The sequence below is a fragment of the Triturus cristatus genome, chromosome 1_2 (assembly GCF_964204655.1).
Source record: "Triturus cristatus chromosome 1_2, aTriCri1.1, whole genome shotgun sequence".
NCBI classification, from domain to species: Eukaryota; Metazoa; Chordata; class Amphibia; order Caudata; family Salamandridae; genus Triturus; species Triturus cristatus.
Window position 1 is genome coordinate 462,992,731 of NC_140580.1, and position 17,167 is coordinate 463,009,897.

Sequence of the window (17,167 nt, forward strand, 5' to 3'; positions counted from 1 at the left end):
AAGGGTGCAAGGAGGCCGCACCCGACAAGATTTTGAGAAAATATATTTATCATAATATAAGTTTATTACAGTTATAAATATATAAATGTTTAAAATATTTTAGATTATCGCTTGCTCTCATATACAGTTTAAAGTTATTTAGATATAGTTTTGAGACATAAAAAAATGAGGGAATGGCGTACCCGGCGTGACACCATACGTCAATGATGTAACACAGGGCCTGGCAGCGTGCACTCATCACATACGCAACGCGCAGCGGGCACGACCCTATACGTACATGACGTAACGCGTGGCTTGGTACTGCGTACCCGTCGGATACCTATGTAGCAGCTGGAGCGAACTCATACGTATGTGATGTTATGCGGGACACGGTGCTATGAATCCATCAGATACAAAATGCGAATCCTTTACGAGTTTAGCAATATGGCGGATAGGCTTCGCGTGGTGATGGAGCTTGGTACACTACCGGTATGAGAGATATACATATTTTTGGGGGAAGATATAACACATAATCTAATTTTTAAATTTAAAAAACAAAGAAGTATAATAGAGTTCCAAAAGATTACAAAAAAATGTAGAAAAAATATAGGTTTTATAAACATTAAAATATGAAATTAACATTTAAAAAACCTTCAAAATTCACTGAAAAAACCATAGGTTTTACAGACGTTATAGTTAGGAATTAGCATTACAAAAACCTTTGAAATTCACTAAAAAAACATAGATTTCAGGGACGTTATAGTTAGTTGGACATTCGACTCATAAAAACCAGAGAAATTCACCTGTTATAGTTAGTTGAGCTAACTATACCTCGCTCACCCGCAATGCACTGCTGATGATGTCATATATTACATCACTCATGAGATGGTCAGTGACATCACTGATGACATCTCAAATAAATAATCTCTATTGGGGCCTGTGATTTCACTTAGTATGCCAAAAATTATTAAACTGAGGGAAATATGTACTGGGTGTCCCAAGATGGTCGTTAAGGTATTCCTGACTTTTTCCCAAAATTCCAAGATGGCAGGGCAAGCCCAGAACATATGTATGTCTGGGGCGTTTTCCATATTGCATTTTTTACATCTCGTAGGTGGACCACTGGACATCTAACTACCATTGGGGCCCCGGGTTACTGCGATCTAAGTCGGGTTTTCAGCAACAGACTTCGGTTCTTAGGAATCAGTAGAGAGCATGACCACCCTCTCATTAACAACGAGAGGTCAGTAACAAGAAGGAAGTCGGTTTGCTACTGGTAGGCGGGCGACAGACTGGTGGGGTGCTACCCCACAGACCTACCTCTCTTAAGTGAGTAACAGTAGCAGACTTCAGATCTCCAGTTAGCTGAGGTTAGAGGCGAATGAGAAAAAAAACAAAAGAAAACAGTGAAACAAAGGTGGAAAACAAGAAAAGGGAGCAGGATAGAAACACCCTGACCCCCTAGGCCTGCTCAGGGGGTCCCACATGGACGCCCAGGGCCACTAAATAATTTGTTTTTTATAATTTTGGTGGAATTCGCGCTGGGGTCAAGAATCCGCTGAAATATTTAAAAAATGAAGCGCTGGCTCCCGCACTTCATTTAAATGAGGACCCCGGTTGGGCCAGGACCCCAGTTGGGCCAGGACCTGGGGGCCAGGTGGGGACTACCACCTCCCCGGGACTATGCAAATGATATGTGGGAGGGAACGCAGCTCTCCTGCAGCCCCGGGGACCCCCACGCCCAGGGCTTGTTTTTTAATGTGGGGGGCCTCCAAGGCCCCCGAAGCCCCAGGGACCACCACCCCTGGGGCTTTTCTAAAATATTCGTTGGGGCGCACGGCCCCCCACTGCCCCGGGGACAGCCACCCCCTGGGGCTCTTTTTAAAAAAAAAAAACATGTGTGATGGGCTTGCGCCCCCCCACATGCCTGTGGACCGCCACCTCCCCAGGGCACTAAGTATGTAAATTTGGGGGTCCGCTACAGACCCTCAAGCCCCGGGGACCACCACCTCCCCGGGGCTTTAAACACGTTGGGATGGGGGCCACGTGGCCCCCCCTGATGGCTGTGGGGAATGCCATCCCCCAGGGCCGGCTCCTGCAGTGTGCCGGGGTGCCCACCCTGGGACACTGCAGTTTGCTATGGCAGGGCGGCAGCAAACTCTGCTTTGGATTTTGTAAGCGAGAGCAGGATTCCTGTTCTCGCTTCCAAAATCCAAAGCAGATTGCTTTTCCACACGGGGAGCTTCATGTCAGCATCTCCCTGTGTGGTAAAGGAATGCCAGCTCCTGCAGGAGACGGGGAACTGGCAGGGACCGTGGGGGAGTTCGGGCTCCCACGTGGTCCCCAACAGAAAGGGCCGTCCCCGGGTGATGGGGTCCCCGGGACCAGAAGTGGCACGGGAGGGGGGCCACACGGCCTTCCTCCCCAATAAAATATATATATAGTTTTTTAAACGAGGCAGAGCCCCGGGGGATGGGGTCCCTGTGGCCAACAGAGGCCTCAGGAGGGGGGCCACGCAGCCCCCTCCTTTGAAAATATTTTTAAAAAATATATATATGGCTATGCCCAGGCAGAAATCCGCCTCAGGGAGGGGAGGCCACATAACCCCCTTCCCATTTATTTTTGTTTGCAATAGGTGTTAGGCCCTGGGGGATGGGGTCCCCAGGACCCCAAAAGTGTGAAAAGAAGGGGGGCCACACAGGCCCCATTCTGAAAAAAAAGGAAAAAAAAGCCAGCATTACGCCAGAGGCCCCGTCCCCTCCTTGCAGCACTCTGCAAACGCACCCCCGGCGCGTTGTAAGTTGGGGGATTAATTTCCCTTGAATACTGAGGGTCCCTGGGGGCCAACTAGCCCACTAGGTACCTCCAGTAAGCACCAGGGAGCTGCATTGCAGAGAGGTGGACCAAGGTCACGCCCCCTTTTTACACCACTCTGCAACACAGCTCTGTGGCGCTTACTGGAGGTACCTGGTGGGCTAGTTGAACCCCAAGGGACCCTCAGGATTCCAGGGGACTTAATCTCCCAACCTAAAACACGTCACAGGGTGCGTTTGCAAACTTGTCACATCCAGCCACGCCCCCTCCCTGCATCACTGTGCAAACGCGCCCCTTGGTGCATTGTAAATGGGGGATTAAGTCCCCTTGAGTCCTGAGGGTGCCTGGGGGCCAACTAGCCCACCAGCTACCTCCAGTAAGTGCCACAGAGATGTGTTGCAGAGTGGTGGTCCGAGGCCGCGCCCCCTTTTACACATCTCTGCAACGCAACTCTGTGGCGCTTACTGGAGGTCCCTGGTGGGCTAATTGGACCCCTGGGACCTTCAGGATTTAAGGGGACTTAATTAACCAACTGTGCACAGTGGTGAAGGCATGGGGCAGGTCCTGATGTGACAAGTGTGCAAACGCGCTCCGTGGCACGTTATAAGTTGGGGGATTAAGTCACCTTGTATCCTGAGGGTCCTTCAGTAAGCGAAACAGAGTTGCGTTGCAGACAGGTGTAAAAAGCGACGTGGCCTCGGACCACCTCTCTGCAACTAAACTGTGTGAATGTCTGTATCAGTCACTAACGCATGCATTCAGTAAGACACATTTAATCACTCACTTATACAGTCAGTCACGCACCTCCTAAATCTTCCATCCGGACACTTATACACCCACTCATTCTTCAATACTCCTTGGCATATATATAAAACATATATACAAATAAAATAAAATAAATAAATATTTAAACTTTATAGAAACACACAGTCACTAGATGATGTCATCATTGATGTCATCAGTGATGTCATTTGAGCTGCCATCAGTGATGTCATCCGTGATGTCACTGAACATGTCATGAATGATGTAATATGTGACGTCATCAGCAGTGCATTGCGGGGGCACGAGTTATAGTTAGCTGAACTAACTATAACAGCCAAATTTCTCTGGTTTTGTACGAGTGAAATGTCCAACTAACTATAACATCCCTGAAACCTGTGGTTTTTTCAGTGAATTTCTAAGGTTTTTTAAATGCTAATTTGTAACTATAACGTCCCTGAAACCTGTGCTTTTTCAGTGAAAATATATATATATATACATATATATATATATATATATATATATATATATATATATATATATATATATATATATATATATATATATATATATATATATATATATGTATATATATATATATATGTATATATATATATATATATCAGAAACCAATGCCCACTCTCCAAAGAATGAGCCCGACATATGCTGGCACACAATCCAGGATTTATTCTGCAAAAATTAAAAGCAAAGTTTTAGGAAACCCAGGCAGACGCGTTTCAGCGAGTCTTTGTGCTTTCTTCAGTGCCGGTTCTCGTTTCCCAAAAGAGCCTCACACCTGGGGATTATTTCAAGGTCTTGTCGCGATCTCAGGTCACTCCCTTTCAAGTTGATACTCCCCGCCTCTGCTATTGGCTGTGATGCCTCCCGTGTTACTTTCGAGAACAGGGGCATGCTGGTTCATTGAGTCCAAAGTGACAACCCATACAGTGAGGGGCTGCCAAACACCAAGTGGCGTGTCTCAGCAACTCGCAATCATCCGCTCTCGATCACAGGGATAATAATGCAGTACCTGGTGTGACCCCCGCAGTAAATGCTGCGGCCTCTCTCCCCGTGTAGTACATCTCAGTCCGTGCTGTTACAACCACTTGGGGGGGTGACGCGCTGTAGTTCTATACAAAAATCCAAAAGTGCTGATTTTTGCGCGTCACACCAGATCGAGGGGGCATGCCGTTTAGCCAGTGCTCAGCATACTGGCATAATATCAGAAACCAATGCCCACTCTCCAAAGAATGAGCCCGACATATGCTGGCACACAATCCAGGATTTATTCTGCAAAAATTAAAAGCAAAGTTTTAGGAAACCCAGGCAGACGCGTTTCAGCGAGTCTTTGTGCTTTCTTCAGTGCCGGTTCTCGTTTCCCAAAAGAGCCTCACACCTGGGGATTATTTCAAGGTCTTGTGGCGATCTCAGGTCACTCCCTTTCAAGTTGATACTCCCCGCCTCTGCTATTGGCTGTGATGCCTCCCATGTTACTTTCGAGAACAGGGGCATGCTGGTTCATTGAGTCCAAAGTGACAACCCATACAGTGAGGGGCTGCCAAACACCAAGTGGCGTGTCTCAGCAACTCGCAATCATCCGCTCTCGATCACAGGGATAATAATGCAGTACCTGGTGTGACCCCCGCAGTAAATGCTGCGGCCTCTCTCCCCGTGTAGTACATCTCAGTCCGTGCTGTTACAACCACTTGGGGGGGTGACGCGCTGTAGTTCTATACAAAAATCCAAAAGTGCTGATTTTTGCGCGTCACACCAGATCGAGGGGGCATGCCGTTTAGCCAGTGCTCAGCATACTGGCATAATATCAGAAACCAATGCCCACTCTCCAAAGAATGAGCCCGACATATGCTGGCACACAATCCAGGATTTATTCTGCAAAAATTAAAAGCAAAGTTTTAGGAAACCCAGGCAGACGCGTTTCAGCGAGTCTTTGTGCTTTCTTCAGTGCCGGTTCTCGTTTCCCAAAAGAGCCTCACACCTGGGGATTATTTCAAGGTCTTGTGGCGATCTCAGGTCACTCCCTTTCAAGTTGATACTCCCCGCCTCTGCTATTGGCTGTGATGCCTCCCGTGTTACTTTCGAGAACAGGGGCATGCTGGTTCATTGAGTCCAAAGTGACAACCCATACAGTGAGGGGCTGCCAAACACCAAGTGGCGTGTCTCAGCAACTCGCAATCATCCACTCTCGATCACAGGGATAATAATGCAGTACCTGGTGTGACCCCCGCAGTAAATGCTGCGGCCTCTCTCCCCGTGTAGTACATCTCAGTCCGTGCTGTTACAACCACTTGGGGGGGTGACGCGCTGTAGTTCTATACAAAAATCCAAAAGTGCTGATTTTTGCGCGTCACACCAGATCGAGGGGGCATGCCGTTTAGCCAGTGCTCAGCATACTGGCATAATATCAGAAACCAATGCCCACTCTCCAAAGAATGAGCCCGACATATGCTGGCACACAATCCAGGATTTATTCTGCAAAAATTAAAAGCAAAGTTTTAGGAAACCCAGGCAGACGCGTTTCAGCGAGTCTTTGTGCTTTCTTCAGTGCCGGTTCTCGTTTCCCAAAAGAGCCTCACACCTGGGGATTATTTCAAGGTCTTGTGGCGATCTCAGGTCACTCCCTTTCAAGTTGATACTCCCCGCCTCTGCTATTGGCTGTGATGCCTCCCGTGTTACTTTCGAGAACAGGGGCATGCTGGTTCATTGAGTCCAAAGTGACAACCCATACAGTGAGGGGCTGCCAAACACCAAATGGCGTGTCTCAGCAACTCACAATCATCCGCTCTCGATTACAGGGATAATAATGCAGTACCTGGTGTGACCCCCGCAGTAAATGCTGCGGCCTCTCTCCCCGTGTAGTACATCTCAGTCCGTGCTGTTACAACCACTTGGGGGGGTGACGCGCTGTAGTTCTATACAAAAATCCAAAAGTGCTGATTTTTACGCGTCACACCAGATCGAGGGGGCATGCCGTTTAGCCAGTGCTCAGCATACTGGCATAATATCAGAAACCAATGCCCACTCTCCAAAGAATGAGCCCGACATATGCTGGCACACAATCCAGGATTTATTCTGCAAAAATTAAAAGCAAAGTTTTAGGAAACCCAGGCAGACGCGTTTCAGCGAGTCTTTGTGCTTTCTTCAGTGCCGGTTCTCGTTTCCCAAAAGAGCCTCACACCTGGGGATTATTTCAAGGTCTTGTGGCGATCTCAGGTCACTCCCTTTCAAGTTGATACTCCCCGCCTCTGCTATTGGCTGTGATGCCTCCCGTGTTACTTTCGAGAACAGGGGCATGCTGGTTCATTGAGTCCAAAGTGACAACCCATACATATATATATATATATATATATATATATATATATATATATATATATATATATATATATATATATATATATATTACCTACTGGCGGTCGCCAGTAGGTAGTTATAGTTAGGACCCCTTTTCCATAGGAAATCCGCAACATTCTATTTTGAATAACTTTGGCGCCGGTCAATGAATCCTCGCGAATTTCTCAAAATAGGTGGGGCGCTACGCTCCGCTCCTACCCTGAAAGTCTCGGGGGGATACGTCAAGCGGGGGCTGAGATAAAAGGGGGGTCCCAAAACGCGTTTTTCCCGTGCATTTTTCCATAGGACCTTTAGAACGAGCTACAGCCCGAACGGCTGAACAGAATTACTAGAAATTTGGCAGAGAGGTAGTCCTCAGGTCAAGGAAGTGCCTTTTGTAGGTTTGGTGTAAATCTGTTCAGTAGATTCTGAGAAAATAGCCTTTAAATCAATATATATATCTGAGCCCGCTTACGGTACGCTTACCGTACGCTTACGGTAAGCTTACGGTACGCGTACGGTGGCGTGCGCGAGCGCGATTCTGATTGGCTGTTAGATCTTAGTAAACATTCGAATCGGCCGAAACCAGGAAGCGGCGGCCGCCATTTTGTGTGTTTCACTAAGAAAAAAAAGAGTGAAAACAAGAAAAGGGGGCAATGAGGAGAGTTACAGACCCCCTTACATTTGTGAGGGGGTCAAAGAAGGACTGTAAAGTACAAAGAAAACATTTATTGATTTTTAAAAAAATCACGGGGTACGCGTACGGTAAGCTTACGGTAAGCGTACGGTAGAAAAAAAATAAAAAAATAAATGAAATTCAGATTTAAGTGTTTAGATATTAGGGGGCTCTAAAAAGAGCCGTTGTGTTTATGAAATGATTTTTTAGTGGTACCTACAAGTAAGTACCGATGCAGAGTCTAAGGTTCAAGAGGAAGACTCTGTTCCCTTTATCATTGAAGTGCACACCGTCTCCTCTATAAATGTCTTGCATGTCAAAACGCAAGTTGTTGTGGTAAATGGCACCCATACCATAGTCACGGAGGAAAGCAGAAACAGATTTGTTGACGTGCTTTCTTGCTTTGTCAATCTGCGGACAGAAATGATTGGACCAGTTCCATTTTTGCCTTTGGCATATGTTGGAAAACACAAAGGCAGTTTTAGGGAAAAGTGAAAACAGTTGTGCAAAGGTGTCCTTCATAAGCATTTCCAGACCTACCCCAGTCAAAGTGCCTAGGTCATTGCCACCACAGTGCACTATTATGAGGTCAGGGTGTTGGATTTGCATGAAGGATTTCACCAATGGCATCAATTGGTGCCACTTTAACCCTCTCTGACCAATCCATTTAATGTCTACATTTGGCAAAGCAAGGTCTCTCACCATATCTGTTTTCTCTGCAAACTTTTCACTCCAGAAGACATAGCTGTGCCCTACAATCCACACTGTGAACATCTTCAAAGGAGAACTGGATGCACTCAGGAGGTGTCTTTCAGTAGAATGGCAATATGAAAAGAAAGACAGTTTGGAAATGGAGGGATACATATTTTTTTCAAAACAAAAAGAACTGATTGGCTGTTTCATACTATTCTAGAATAAAAACTAGGCTGTATGTGTAAACTAATAGAAGCATGTTTTGTATTGGTACAAAAAAATGTGTTACCAAAGAACAGTACTATGGATTTGCTGTTAGGTTTGAAAAGTCAAGCACTCTTGCTCTGTGGAATTGAAACATTGTGTGGCGAACTTCTGACCTAACTCCACACAGCAGTGTTCCATGAGCTGTTGCTATGGTAGCAGGCAGAAGTCAAGTTGGGGGAAGGGTACTAGGCAGAAGTCAAGTTGGGGGCAGGGTACTTTTGGAAAAGGGTTGGTTTTCAACCAATAGAAATGTGTGATTACATTTGAAAAAAAGGGGGAAGCACTGAGATTTGAAACTTACATGTATATGTGTGGAAAAATAGAGGGAAAGTTTGCCATTATCTGGTTCTGCTGAGAGGAGAGAGGTGAACACAATAGAGATCCTGGCTCTGATAATCTGCTGTTTGAGTGTCACATTTCTTTCACAACTAACTAATTTTAAAGGTGAGTTTAGAGTTTGAGAGGGGATGTATGTGGTAACTTAAGAAATGAATAATAGAAATGGAAATTCTTTTTGTTGTAGTTGCGTTTATCATTTTCTGTTTTGGGAGAAATTTAAATGTGAGGAACATGTAAAATAATATGGAGTATGTTTTCACAATAAATTAAGGTGTACTGGAAAAAAAAAGAATAGTTTAAGGGTTTGAGGTTGGACTCAGTAATGCAAATACATTCAGCATCACTAAGGCTGGTTGCCCTTGCTGGAGTGTAGGCAGCCACCCAGGTTACACATGGAGGTGGTCTGAAAAAGAAGTTTGGACATGTGCATTTAAGAAAATCGAAAAAAGTGGTTTCATAATGTGTCAGTCTGTAAAAGTGATTTTCACTTGGCCAAAAAAAAAAGAGCAGTAAGTGTGCTTTCAAATTGGCAAAGAAATTTCGTTTTGGGACTAATGTGAAAACATGACTCTGTGTGCAGAGAGGAATTATAGGCAGAGATTTATTTCGTATTGCTCTGGTGATTTCACAGTTGCATTAGATGGAAAGGGGGAGCGATTTTTTGGGGGAAGAAGCAGACTCTTAGCACACACCCATGTGCTTGCCATGTATAATCATGCACAGTATTTACAAGCGAGTGGGGTTTTCAGGTTTCAGTCTGTAATGCAAATACATTCAGCATCACTAAGGCTGGTTGCCCTTGCTGGAGTGTAGGCAGCCACCCAGGTTACACATGGAGGTGGTCTGAAAAAGAAGTTTGGACATGTGCATTTAAGAAAATCGAAAAAAGTGGTTTCATAATGTGTCAGTCTGTAAAAGTGATTTTCACTTGGCCAAAAAAAAAAGAGCAGTAAGTGTGCTTTCAAATTGGCAAAGAAATTTCGTTTTGGGACTAATGTGAAAACATGACTCTGTGTGCAGAGAGGAATTATAGGCAGAGATTTATTGCGTATTGCTCTGGTGATTTCACAGTTGCATTAGATGGAAAGGGGGAGCGATTTTTTGGGGGAAGAAGCAGACTCTTAGCACACACCCATGTGCTTGCCATGTATAATCATGCACAGTATTTACAAGCGAGTGGGGTTTTCAGGTTTCAGTCTGTAATGCAAATACATTCAGCATCACTAAGGCTGGTTGCCCTTGCTGGAGTGTAGGCAGCCACCCAGGTTACACATGGAGGTGGTCTGAAAAAGAAGTTTGGACATGTGCATTTAAGAAAATCGAAAAAAGTGGTTTCATAATGTGTCAGTCTGTAAAAGTGATTTTCACTTGGCCAACAAAAAAAGAGCAGTAAGTGTGCTTTCAAATTGGCAAAGAAATTTCGTTTTGGGACTAATGTGAAAACATGACTCTGTGTGCAGAGAGGAATTATAGGCAGAGATTTATTGCGTATTGCTCTGGTGATTTCACAGTTGCATTAGATGGAAAGGGGGGGCGATTTTTTGGGGGAAGAAGCAGACTCTTAGCACACACCCATGTGCTTGCCATGTATAATCATGCACAGTATTTACAAGCGAGTGGGGTTTTCAGGTTTCAGTCTGTAATGCAAATACATTCAGCATCACTAAGGCTGGTTGCCCTTGCTGGAGTGTAGGCAGCCACCCAGGTTACACATGGAGGTGGTCTGAAAAAGAAGTTTGGACATGTGCATTTAAGAAAATCGAAAAAAGTGGTTTCATAATGTGTCAGTCTGTAAAAGTGATTTTCACTTGCCCAAAAAAAAAAGAGCAGTAAGTGTGCTTTCAAATTGGCAAAGAAATTTCGTTTTGGGACTAATGTGAAAACATGACTCTGTGTGCAAATAGGAATTACAGGCAGAGAACCATTTTTAAAGCAATTTTTAAAAAAAACAAATGAATAAATATTTTTTTGAGTGGGTATGGTAAGTCAATTTTTCAATTTTCAATTCAGCTTTATTCGGAGCAAGTTAATGTCCATAAAAGCAATCACAGTCACATTCACAAATACAAAACATGAACACTTATAGCAGACATAATCACATTTCATATACAGTATTAATCATTAAAAAACATAATACACCTTAAAATTACATATCTACATCTAAAAAACACATACTTTTCCTCAGGTTGATGCATTTGTTTAAAAAGGAAGCGGTATAAAAACAAATATCAGCAGATTGTAAGTTAAAAATCAATTTCATAGCCTGCTCAACCGTCCGTGTACCATATTTAACAAACATGGGCTTTAGCAGAATAACACGGAAGTTAGAGTACAGTTTACAAAATAATATAAAGTGAATTGTGCTCTGCTTGGAAAAACCGTCACATCTACAAGGGCCTATAGGGTATTTTCTCATTACAGGATGTGCCACCAGATGATGCACTATTCCAAATCTCAATCTGGTTAGTACAAATTTATGTGTTGGTCTGGTGACAAGAGTTAGATAGACGGGAAATCCATCCATGGACAGATATCTGTTGTAAAACATAACAGTGGACAAAGAACCTGCAATTACTATTCTTTTCCTCTCGACAAAGGCTAGAAAAACCCTTTTCAGCTCAGTCTTGGGGATTGATAAAACAGCATTTGGATCAGTTACGATATTCAGGTTGAAAATATCCGAAAAGCACATAATAATGTATTTAATCCAGGGTATTGCTTTTACTTTATCTAATCGCATACAGTCCTGGATTATAGACCTAGTGAAAGATTTTTCTTCATTCAACCAAATTGATCTCCACAACATCAAAGGTCTAAGTGACAAAAGATCGGATAAATAGTTAACATTTAGTTCATGATGACATAATGCATTAGAGGCCGAGGTGGGTAAACACAATACTTTTTTTAGGAAAGAATTCTGTTCCAGTTGCAACTCATGTACGCCACTGTAACCCCAAATTCCAGCCCCATATAATGCAATCGAAACACATCTAGCCTGATAAATTTTTACCATGTCTCTGGTCCTACGATCCCCAATTTTCTGTGCAAATCTAAAAATTCCATGTGCATTTCTAGCCATTTTATTGCGTATATTATTAAATTCATGTGTCCAATTTTTATCCTCAGCAAAGGTTATACCTAAATAACAGAATTTGTCCACCTGCTGCACTTTTAGCTTGTCTATAAAAAACCCTTTCGCTGCATGTTTAATTTTCTTTGGGCCACAGATCATTGTATAAGTTTTGCTTTTGTTGATAACTAATTTTTTATCTTCAATAAAAGATACAAAACTATCCATTAATCGTTGTAACCCTATCGGAGTTCTTGACAGCAATACAGCATCATCGGCGTATAATAACACCGGAACGGGGGTACCGTTAATCATTGGGGCATCTGCAGGTACTTTTTTTAAAATAGCATCAACATTATTTATAAATAAAATGAATAAAAGGGGAGCTAAAACACAACCCTGCCTTATACCGCGTTTAACGCTAAAGTTCCTGGTGCATTCACCCTTCCTGCCAAAACGTACACATGTTTTTAGTCTCTCGTACATTCTGGCAAGAAAATAAATTATGCCCTTTGGCGCCCCTAATTCTAACAAGGTCATCCACAAAATAGAGTGGTCGACCATGTCGAAGGCGCTACTTAAATCAGCAAAGCACATATAAATATGGCCAGATTTGGCTTCACTGTATTTCCCGATCAATAATTCTAAATTAATGCATTGATCGAGTGTACCCCTACCTTTCCTAAAGCCATATTGGCTATCTGTCAGAATATGGTCCTGTTCTACCCATTCTTCCAGTCTAACCAGCATAATCCTACTCATAACTTTTACTGAGGCATCCAATAATGAGACTGGTCGGTAATTTTTTGCATCGGACCTAGATCCCTTCTTGTATATAGGTACAATTATAGACTCCTCCCAAGTTTGCGGGGGGCCTATACAGACCGCGGCATTAAAAACAACAGCCAACAACGGACCCCATACTTCTGGCGTCTCCTTGTATACATCACTTGGTACCCCATCTGGGCCTTGGGCCTTTCCTCCCTTACTTGCCCTTATCCCTCTTTCCACTTCTTCCACAGTGATATCAAGTGGTATAATAGGCCAGCTTTCTGACCCAACATTACTATTTTTATTAGAGTCAAAAATACTAGAGAAATGGGTAATCCATCCTTCACAGGAAACATTTGCTGTTAACTCAGGCATATTTGTTTCCTTAAGGAACGGAGAATTAACTGTTGTCCAAAATAATACAGAATTCGAAAGTTCTGCCGCCTGATTAAGAGATTCCCACGCTTGTAGCTGCAAAACCTTCTTCCTTTCTTTAATAGCCTTTTTGTATTCTAGCCTCAGAGTAGTTATTAGTTTTTTATCCCTAGGTCTTATTGCTAGGGCTTGCTTAAGGTCGGTCAGGGCAGCCGAACAAATTTTATCAAACCAAACAAAGCCAGACTTCTTACTGCCCCTACTACCGCTTGTGAACTTGTCGTTAATGGCATTGTTGATACCTTTAAAACTAGATAAGACCCGCTCATGATCTAATCTATTTTCTAAAATAAAGACAATGTCTGCTAAATTCTTCATGATAATAGACTTGGTTAATTCAGATGCTTTAGCACCTATCCACCTCAGCCTTACCCCATTAACCCTGTGTGCTTCAATGTTTTCAACCGTAGCCCCTACCTCTTCATCATTCTCCTCCCACAAAGTCATGGGCACAATAATACAATTGTGATCGCTGGTATCCATTATTTCAATTTCAAGTGGGCCAAAACAATCGGCAATACTGGAGGATACCAACACATGGTCAATTACAGAATTGGCACGCCAATTCCTAAATGTGGGGATAGGTAAACCATTACTATCCCTGCAACAGTCCAAAATTTCCAGGTCAAGGCACCCCATTAATGCATTCACTTTTTCCCCATACATATCATGCCCAAAATGTGGGGTCTCCCATCCAGCATTATTTGTAACCCCACAAGCTTTAGTGGATAGTAATTCGCATAATGAGACATTGAAATCCCCACACCAAATGATATCAAATACTTCATGAGAAATCGAACTTAGGTCCTCAATAGCATTGGTCAAATCGGTGACAATTCTGCCCCTGGTACTATCAAAAATGTTATTATAATAATTGATCAGAAGGATATTACGACTTTTACCTTCTTGGATCCAAATCATCTGTATTAGGTCACCTACCGGCACATATTTTATCACCGTCATCTGTCGATGGACCGATACAAGGGTGAGTAAACCCCCCTTAGCTCTACCCGGTCCCTCTCCATATGCTGGCAGGTTATATGAAACGAACCCCTCATAATCAATATTATCTTTGCACCAGGTTTCCTGAAAGCATAGGATATCATACCTGTTAATAAAGGAGTTCCAACCCGGGTCCCTACTTTTAGATTTCAGACCAGCTACGTTCCAGCACACCAACCTGGAACATATACCTGCTCTGATCGTACTTCCACTAGGAGTACCTCGGGTATCTCCCTCCGTAATGCCAACCTCAGTAATTTTGCCCAAATCATCAGAATTCATACGACCATCTGGTATGGTCTCAGCCTCATCCTGTTCAGGCACCAATCTGGGGGTCAAAGTTGTTATACCAGAAATTACGGATATACAATCATCTCTATGATCCTCCAAATTCAGTTCCTCTTCCCTTCCCGCACATATCTCCGTCTCCTTTATACGTCAATCATTAGAGTCCAGAGTACTAAGTGCAAGAAATCTGTTCTGAGTAGGGATATCAAAATGAGGTTTGCAAATAGGTGGATAAGTAGAATTTCTATTGTTAACCCTCCCTTTGTCATTAAGGTGATTATAAAAGTATCCCAGTGCTCGAGCACATACATTACCATCTAAGATTGGGAGAGATGCCGCTCTTAGGAGGACGGTAGAAACATGCTGCGGGTATCTGAAGTTAATAATTACACAGTCCCCTTTTAGTCTTTTCCTATCACTCCCAATCCAGTTGGCTCTTCTGGTTGTCAAGATATTGTCAGAAAAATTCAATGGGAAACCACATTGTCTGTTTAACCACGACAAACATTTGTTTTTTAAGGAATCATGAGTTTCTTGGGGAACCTTGTTGTCTAACGGTGGCACATTTGTGAGAACCACCACATAGGGAGCACACTCAGGTGGTAGGTTAACAGCACCCTTCATTTTGCTTCCCTCCCAACTGTTTATATTATCCAGAACAGGCAAATTACTGCCTGATGGATCGGTGCTTATTTGTGGTATTGCCAGAGTAGCACTATCGTTCCCTTTGTTCCCTGTGGCTTTCTTAGCAGGGTCTCCCTGTCCTTGAATCTTACTTTGGGTGTTAGTAGTGTCGGTTACCACCTCTATAACAGGAGTAGCAGCAGACATTTCTCCCAATTTGCCTAAGGCCTTGTTTAGCAAGCCGCCCAATCTGACAACTTCTTCCGTTAACTCCTCTATTTTTAAAACCAGTGGATCTATTATATCCTTGATCTTGGTACCAATAATCTCCTCAATGTTACTAACAATACTATCCTCTATTCCCACCTTCTTAACTAAGCTCAAGGCAATATTCCCGATGTCTTTATCTGATTGGTCTGCAGATTTCTTTCCATTACATAATGGCCCCTTTTTAGACTGGAATTTCCTGCATGTTCTTACTGATCGTTTTTTTGGGGGAGGCGAACATTGTTCCACCCTGTCATGGCAGTCATCTATTATTAACTCCTTGGGGCTAATGTAATGGTAAGTCAATAATAATAATTGTACTCTCAAAGACCTTGTAATGTGATAATTGATTTTTAGTGTTTTTTTAAAAAAAAAAAAAAAAGTACGCGCACCGTAGTTTTTAAAAACATATGTAAAAAAAAGATGAAAGATAAGGTTGGCTCTTAAAAGAACCGTTGTGTTCATGCAGGGACAGAGGAAAGAAAGCATGGGAAAATTATTCAAAGCGACAAATGTGCTGATCTATTTTGTTGTTCACTAGGGAAACACTGGTCTCCCTATGGCAAATTAGATCTTGACAAAAGGCGCATCGAATATCAACCCTTCGAAATCGAGGGTTCATTTCCAGAGGGCCAGCAAAAGGTGATTCTCCCCCCACAGATGAAGGGCTCACCTGACCTGCAGAAGAAGGAGTCAGCTCTGCAGATGATGGTCCAGGCTGAGCTGCTGTGGATGTACTTGCTTGTCTTTCTGAAGAGTTACCTCCAAAAAGATGACCATGTGTCCTTTTGTGTACATCCTTGAGGTGTCTCTTCATGGTGTGATTCCCAAAGGAATACTTCCTGTCAGGATTACCTCTAGAAAGTACACGCTGACACAGCCTGCAAGTTACTAAGGGTGCATTCACCTTTTGCTGGCCTTCAGGAAAAGTAAAATAATCCCATACATAAGAGGGCTTTTGTTTCCTAGATCTCTGCCTCAAGACAGTGCTGCTAGTGCTAGCCTCACTCTCAGAAGAGCTCTGCTGTTCTGCCATCGTATCCCAAAGACAAACCAGCTCCTTCTCCCCAGGGATCACAAGCAGAAATGAGGGGAATGGGTGTGGTGTAGGAGAGTTCTAGAACTGAAAGTAGTTTCAACCAATCAAAAGTTGTGTTTCATGATCACATGACCTACCGTACGCTTACGGTACGCTTACGGTACGCTTACGGCAAAAGTGCGCATGCGCGTAAAAAAGACACGCGCTTGCGCGCATGCGCATAACAGTCACTCCCCGGCACTTCCGCGTAACGTGCGCGTGTAGCGTACACGCGTACGCGTCCCACGCGGAGGACACGCGGCTACGCAAATTGCGTAACTCTACGCAAACAGCGTAGATAAATTGCGGACGTTGCGTAAACCATACGCTTACCGTGAGCTTACGGTACGCGTACTAAATGTCATCAGTGATGTCATTTGAGATGTCATCAGTGATGTCATGAGTGATGTCACTGACCATGTCATGAGTGATGTAATATGTGACGTCATCAGCAGTGCATTGCGGGCGCGCGAGTTATAGTTAGCTGAACTAACTATAACGGGGCAATTTCAATGTTTTTTTACGAGTAAAATGTCCAGTTAACTATAACATGTGTGAAACCTATGGTTTTTTTCACTGAATTTCTAAGGTTTTTTAAATGCTAATTCCTAACTATAACGTGTGTGAAACCTATGGTTTTTTTCACTGAATTTCTAAGGTTTTTTAAATGCTAAGTCCTAACTATAACGTGTGTGAAACCCATGGTTTTTTCAGTGAATATATATATATATATATATATCAAAGCAATAGCCTTTCA